We start from the raw sequence: 8,519 nt of genomic DNA on the forward strand, positions 1-8,519 counted from the left end.
TTTGAGGTATTTAATTGCCCTTTAGATACTGTTTTTGCTGCAGCTTCAAATTTTGACATATAGTCTTCTCATGATTATGCAGTTTTCATTATGTTATCTTGAAGGAAAAGTTACTTAGAAAGTATGCTCTTTCCATTTCCAAATATGTGCACATTTTTATTTGTATTTTTATTAACTTCGAACTTAATTATGTTGTCTACATCTAAATAATATTATCTATATGAGCCCTATTCCATAATCCTAATGTACCTATTTTTCCTTTAAAGAGCTGTGTTTTAGTCTTGCCCTCTGATTGGCAAATTTGCCAGTTTCTCCTCATAAGTCTATTAATTTTGATTTTCTAAATTCTGAGACTTTTATTAGATATAATATACTTATAGTTATTATAATTTTTTAATAAACTGGACTTTTAATTTTCATGAAGCAATCCCATCTATAATATCCATTTTTCCCTTAAAGTTGAATTTGTCTGAAAACAAAACGATTATACCAGCTTTGTTTTGAATAGTATGTGCATACCATCGGATTTCTTCCTTTTAGCGTTTCTGTCCATAAATGTCACTTGAATATCTTCCAAATGAAATGTAGCTGGAGTTTTTTTTTTTTAAGACTTTATTTATTTATTTGAGAAAAAGAGAGAGAGAGGGAAAGAGCTATCACACAAGCAGGGGAGGGGCAGAGGGAAAGAAGCAGGCTCCCTGCTGAGCAAGGAGCTTGATATGGGACTTGATCCATGACTCTGGGATCATGACCTGAGCCAAAGGCAGATGCTTAACCAACTGAGCCACCCAGGTGCCCCTGTAGCTAGAGTTTTAAAAGCTATCTAATAGTTCCTATTTTGTAACTGGTAAGTTTAGTCCATTTATTTATATTGATTGTGATTGCAGATATTTTAGACTTATTTCTGACTTGTTTCTTTTCATTTCAGTTTGTCTCTCTTCTACAAAATCTCTTTTCTCCTTTTTTTCTTTGTTACTGTTACATTTATATTTATATCTGCATCTAGGAAAACAAGAATGTTAAAATCTTCTTGGCATGCTTGAATTCCCTCCAACTTCAATAATGTTAGTATCATCTAGAAGTTTAACTCTGGGTTATTTGAAATTCCTTTCCTCTTTTCCTTCCTCCCTCCCTTCCATCCTCTCTTCCTTCCTTCCTTCCTTCTTTCCTTTTCCTCATAGTTATTTTTGTTTGTTTTAGATAGTGAGAGATTTTCCAATTAATTTTTAATCACTACTACTACCTTTCTGTAAGTATTACATTTCTTGGATGTTTTTTCTCTTACTGGTCCAGTTCCTCAGAAATTATTTTCAATGTGCTTTTCAAATTTTCAGAGAATTCAAATGTCTGAAAATATTTTTTATTGTATCTTCACATTTGACTGACACTTTGTAGGATGCAAAATTGTGATTCCCAGGGTTTCTTCATTTAATAGTTAAAATATTTCCTCATTGTAGTCTTACACCCTGTGTGGCTTTTGAGAGAGTCTTATGTTAATCTAAATCTTGTTCTTTGGTAGTTATTTTGCTCTTTTGGTCTTGAAATTTTAGAATCTTCCCTCTGTGTTTGATATTTGCCTTAGTCTGTTCAGGCTGCTATAACAAAACAGAGACTGGATAGTTTATTAACAACAGAAATTTGTTCCTCACAGATTGGGAGGCTGGGAAGTCCAAGACCAAAGTGACAACATGGTCACATTTTGGTGAAGTCCCTTTTCTTGGTTCATGGCTTGCACCTCCTGTCTAGATCCTGACATGGTGGAAGGGGTTAGGGATCTGTCTGGAGCCTCTTTTATAAGGCACTAATTCCATTCAGAGGGCTTTGCCCTCATAACTTAAGTATCTCCCAAAGAGCCCATACACTAATACCGTTACCTTTGAGGTTTAGGATTTCAGCCTATAAATTTTGAGAAGACAAACTTTCAGACCATAGTGATGTTTTAAAACTTTCTGAAATAGTTCTATGTGTGTGTTTTTTTCTTATACCATCTGTTTGGCAATCTATTCATTTATTCAACAAATACATGTTAAACACCTACTCTATCTAGTCATTGTTCTAAGTGTTTAAAATAGGTTTATAAACAAAACAGCCCTATATATTTTTCACTTGTTGAGTTTATAACTTGATTGAGAGGGAAAGAAGATGAGGAGTAGTGATCTAAAATAAATATAATAAATAAATAGAGTATATAGTTTATTACACATTATTAAAGTTAGAGTAGGTTGAGGTTGTTCGGGAGACCAGATTCCAATTTAAATACAGTGATCAGGGTAGGCTTCATTAAATAGGTTACATTTGAACAAGATTTGAACAAGGCGAGAGGGTAAGTCTTGGGATGACTGATCAAGGTGGAAGAAATAGTAGGACATGTGGCAAAAAAATACTAGGAAAGCCAGGACATGTAGAGGATTTCAGGTCATTTTAAGAATTTGTTTTTTAAATGAACTAAATCCAGACTTTATTCAGTTTTCCTTAGTTTTTACCTAATGTTCTTTTTGTTCTGGGATCCTGTCCAGGTGACCAAAATACATCTACTCACCACTTGTACTTAGGCTTCTCTGGGCTGTGACAGTTTCTTAGACTTTCCTTGTTTTTTTTTTTTTTTTTAAAGATTTTATTTATTTATTCGACAGAGATAGAGACAGCCAGCGAGAGAGGGAACACAAGCAGGGGGAGTGGGAGAGGAAGAAGCAGGCTCATAGTGGAGGAGCCTGACGTGGGGCTCGATCCCGTAACGCTGGGATCACGCCCTGAGCCGAAGGCAGACGCTTAACCGCTGTGCCACCCAGGCGCCCCTAGACTTTCCTTGTTTTTGATAACATAAACAGTTTCAAGGACTCCAGGTCAGATATTTTATAGAATGCTCCTCAACTGGAATTTTTCCGATGTCTTTCTCATGACTAGATTTAGTTATATGTTTTTGGGAGGATGACCACAGAAAGTTCCATTTTTATCATATCATATTAATGATGCATCCTATCCACGTGACTTACCACTGTTGCTTTCAATCTCGATCACGTGGCTTATCAGGTTTACCTACCGTAAAGTTATTCTTTTTCCCTCCCACTTCCATGCTGTACTCTTTCCTATGAAGGCACTGTGCATAGCCCACATTTAAAGAGTAGAGAGTTATGTTCCACCTGATATTATTGTTATGTCCCACCTGTTCCACCTTTCCTGAGGACAAGTATCTATATAAATTGCTTGGGATTCTTCTGAAATTTATTTCTTCTACTTTATTTATTTGTTTATTCAAATATTTATATCAGTATGGACTCCTAGATTTTTTATTTTAGTTTAGGTTATAATTCAGTACTGCATTACATTTTGTGTTATGGTTGTGGTTATGTTGTTCTAACTTTGGCCCTTGAGAACTCTTCCAGTTGGCTCCTCTATCCCTTTGACAAACCCCCATTGTTATGTTTAATTTGAAAACTTCTTACTTTCTGATACTGTGAGATGCTTCAAGTTCATTTTGTGTGTTTCCTGCCCCAGTTCTAGAATCAGCCATTTCTCCAAGGGACCCTGCTTACTTTTTTGGGGAATGGCTTAGAAACCAACATCTGGATACTACATGTAAAATTTTTGACTTTTAATCAGAGTGGTCGTTATAGGATTTTGAGAAAAGAATGATGTGTTATGATTTACAATTTGAAAAGTTTCCTATAACTGCTGTGTTAGACTAGATTATAGGAGGGAAAGAGTGGAAGCTATTAGGAGGCTGTTTGGCTATTAGGAGGCTACTACAGTTATCCAGACCAGAGGTGATAGCTTGGATTAAGGTAGTACTGGTGGAGGAGGTGATGAGGTGTTTGTATTGTAACCCTTCACTTTGAAGACAGTTTATCTTCATTTTTTGTAAAATATTTCTTCCTTCTTTCAAGAAATTGTACTCCTTCTAGGACTTTATTATGCAGATATAAGCATATCTGTATCTGTCCTACCATGTAACTATTACATTTTAATTTTTTGCTCTCTTCTACCATTCTATGAGAAAATTTCTTAATCCAGTCTTTTTTTTTTTTTAAGATTTTATTTATTTATTTGACAGAGACAGCCAGTGAGAGAGGGAACACAAGCAGGGGGAGTGGGAGAGGAAGAAGCAGGCTCCCAGCGGAAGAGCCTGATGTGGGGCTCGATCCCAGAACGCTGGGATCACGCCCTGAGCCGAAGGCAGACGCTTAACAACTGCGCCACCCAGGCGCCCTTAATCCAGTCTTCTAACTCATTAGCTCATTCTTTAACCATATCCACTCTTTTACTTATTCTATTCATTTTTTTGTGTTTTTTATTTTGCCAATTATATTTTACATCCTAAACATTGCTGCTATTAAATATCTCCTGTCACCTTATTGCCCATCTCCATCCTTTGTTTTATATATTTCTTTAGCAATCATCATCATTTAATATACTAGATACTTTTTCTTATTTTTCTCACTTATTGTCTGTCTACCGCTAGAATAGAATATAAATTCCATGAGGGCTGGAATTTTTGTTTTTGTTTTTTCTTTGCTTTCTCTCCTGAACTTATTATAGTATCTGAAACATAGTAAGAGTTCAATAGATAGTTTTTGAATGAGTGAATTGAAGAGTAGGTGGCATAGATAATCTTGCACTTGGGGAGGGGGGCATGACAATTTCATTAAGGAAATTTATGCCACCTCTAGTTTTAGAGAAGTATAATCTATTGGGATGCCTTAGTGACTTATTATACCGTGTGCTTAGCCTTGGGCAAGGCCACCTTTGGAATCTGACTTTTAAGTGTTGTTCAAATATCCCCATGTCTGAGAAAGGACATATAAAGATGTTAAGTGGGAAATGTTGAATGGAAGTATAGTCAAAGATGTGATATTCTCAAGTAGTCTGTGTTTGACAAGCCTTAAAATTATATAATTGTATCTGTGGCTTGACCATTTTCTGAAATAAGAAACTGAGAGTTATTTAGTCTCTAAACTAGGTGCCATTTAGGCAAACTGGATGGAAAAGCACCTCTTTTATTGAGTATTCCTTATCTCGCTGATTTTTTTTTTTGCATTTAATAGTTTCCTTGTTATTTTTTAAAACAATAACAATTTCACTTTTCTCTTTGCTTTGGCTTTAACAAGACTTCATTAGTTAAGGGGAAAAGAGCTACTAACAAGGATGACTTCTTTTCTTTTGGAAGACTTCTTAACTGTAAAGTCTTTTTGTCCTGATTTCCCATCCCAACTTCTGTTATAGAGGAGATGTTCCTTTAGAAGATCTTTACAAAATTTGAGGGCTGCAGAACAACACTTTGCTTTTAAGACAGCTTATGTTGTGCTAGCATATCTGTCTCATTTGCACACACACACACACACACACACACACACACACACACGTATAAATCTACATCTGTGTACGTTTAACTTACACACAGAATTTTATGATGCTGTTTACCCAAAAGTTAAAGCAAGGTGTGCCTCTCCTTATATGTGCATTTGTTGTTGTTATTGCGTTATCTCCATTTCTTATTGATTGCCAATTTGTTATCCTCTGCCTTTGCAGTCCTAAAGATTGATGCCATTTTGGGGTCTAATTACCCAAGCTGTTCTCAATTACATTTTCAATGTATTTTTTTCTGAAATGCCTGCAGCTTATGGCACTGCCCCAAATTGCTTGTTCTGGTGAGGTGCTTGCTCAGCACATCTTCTTTCCGCAATCATGTCACCTTCGATGAAGTCTCACTTTCCCTACAGTCTTTTTTATTTGCATTTACATATGTCAGCCAAATCCTGTCCTTTTGCACTTGGCATTTTAATTAAGGTTTCTTTACCATGAAGTTACCATAATTTATAGGGAATTGGTCAGAAAATGCAAAGAAGAAATCAATAGGAAGACATTTTAATGTATCATCTAATTATTTTTCCTTTTTCAACTCTTTCTTATTAAAGTGCATACATAAGGTTTTTCAGTCTAAGGTTTTTCATAGTAATTGGGTCTTCCCAAGGTGTATTTCTTATTAAATGATACATTTAAAATTTCTTTTATTAAGAAATGGTGTTAGTAATGCAGAAGCTGAATTCCCATTTCCCCAAAGGGACAGTTAAATAAATCCTTAGGTATATATCATACGTAGTATTTAAGAATACTGGCGAAAAAATTACACAAACTAGAAAAACATAGCCTGGAGTATAAGTTTAACTTCTAGATTCTGGAAGATATTGTTTGATCCCATCTGGTATGGGGGAGAATGTGCATGCAGGATATGTTATGAATAAGAGCTGGGAAGTGTTTAGAGGAGTCTCTCAGAAAATGATATATCAAATGAATAAATATATGTAAAGTTAATAGAAAAATCCAATAGCAAAATCAATAAACTTGTGCATATATTTGTGTCTATACCTGGGTACATATAAATTTATCTTTTTATTCAACAAATACCAAAGTCACGTTCATTCCAAACATGTATAGAATATTTAAAAACATTGACAATATGCTAATTCTCCAGAAAAGCTCCAATAATTTTTAAAACATCAATATTATACAGGTTAATTCCCTAACCAAAATGTAGTAATGATTAAAAATCAGTAATAAATGGCTAGCTATAAAAAAAATCTTGTGTTACTAGAAACATACTAAAAAAAGAGAAAGGTGCTACATAACTGTCTGGTTAAAGAGGAACTCAATGGGTAAATTATTAAATTTTCGTAATGAATAACCAGGGAAACACTGCATGTTAAAATATGTGAATGCAGTTTTTAGGAAAAAATGATACATTTCATACATCTTTCAGCTACCAATACAAATGGAAAAAATGAGCTAAATTTTTATTTCAAGAAGATAGAAAAAGAATAATAGTATAAGCCCAAATAAGCAAGAATAAGGTGAATATAAAGCAATTATGGATATCAATTTCCATCAACCAGATTGATAAAAATATTATGAAGTTGGATAATATTAAGTATTGCCGAGGGTGTTGGCTGGTGCAATAAAAACTGATGAAGAGATTTTGATGAGCAATTTGGCAGTTACTTAGTGAAGTAATGTACATATACATCTTGCAATTACATCTTTAGTATAAACTGAAAAACTCAAAACTCTTGAAAAGGTACACGCTGAGACTATGCAAAAATGTTCATTGGACTCTTGTTTGGGTAAATAGATGAAAATAGAATGACATCTATGGTACAATAATCTTTATGTATTTCAAAAACCATGTATAAGGTAACATTATATATTTTTTGAGAATATTTATTTTTTTCTTTTCAGTTTTTTATTCAAATTCTAGTTAGTTAACATACAGTGCAATAATGGTTTCGGGAGTAGAATTCAGTGATTCATCACTTACATACAACACCCAGTACTCCTCACAACAAGTGCCCTCCTTAATACCCATCAACCATCTAGCCCATCCCCCACCCACTTCCCTGCATCAATCCTCAGTTTTTTTCTCTGTCATTAAGAGTCTCTTATGGTTTGTTTCCCTCTTCCTTTTTTTTCCCCCATCCCATATGTTCATCTGTTTTGTTTCTTAAATTCTACATGTGAGTGAAATCATATGGTATTTGTCTTTCTCTGACTGACTTCGCTTAGCATAATACACTCTAGCTCTAGCTCCACCCACATCTTGCACATGGCAAGATTTCATTATTTGTGATGACTCAGTAATATTCCATAGTATATATGTTTATGTGTGTGTGTGTGCACGTGCATGTGTGTACATGTACCACCTATTTTTCATCCATTCATCAGTCGATGGACATTTCCATAATTTAGCTAGTGTTGATAATGCTGCTGTAAACCTCGGGTGGCATTTTCCCTTTGAATCTGTATTTTTATATCTTTTGGGTAAATACCTAGTAGTGTAGTTGCTGGATCGTAGGTAATTCTGTTTTTAACTTTTTGAGAAACCTCCATACTGTTTTCCAGAGTGGCTGTACCAGAATAAACATATTTAAATAAATAAGTAGTAGATTAGAAATTGTATTAGTTAAGAGAGAGGCTAAGCTGCTATGTGATAAAGGGACTCAAATATACAGAGACTCAAATGAAATCAAAGTTTATTTGTTTCTTAAATAAAAACCCAGAGGTGGGTACACATGTTGATAGTATGGCTCTACCATTAATACTTGGTTTCCAGAGTTCCCATATGTGAATCTTTGCAGATGTTAGACAACTGGAAGGACTTGTCCCTCTTCCGGCAGAACACTTAAGCATGTTTATTCTTATGAAGCTGCTTATAAATCTGACTGCCTGTAATGTATTGTAATGATTGAATGACTATCAGTAATGACTAACCAAGTATAACTCTGTTCTGTTTTTTCTTTCTTATGAAAACCAACATTACAAAGACACATTTTTACCTGCAAAACTTTGGAGTTTATGAGGCAATTTTGTGTATGTTAACTCATTTCATTAAATTTGAGAACATAAATGTGAAGCATTCATAATTCATAATGTAAACACTAAAAAAATCTGCTTAGAGTTTCTAAAATTCAGTATAAGAAGAGAATCTTAGAGTACTGCTTAAGCTTGGCCAATCAATGTACTTCATCCTC

Source organism: Ursus arctos, unplaced genomic scaffold (assembly GCF_023065955.2).
Source record: "Ursus arctos isolate Adak ecotype North America unplaced genomic scaffold, UrsArc2.0 scaffold_11, whole genome shotgun sequence".
Taxonomy (NCBI): domain Eukaryota; kingdom Metazoa; phylum Chordata; class Mammalia; order Carnivora; family Ursidae; genus Ursus; species Ursus arctos.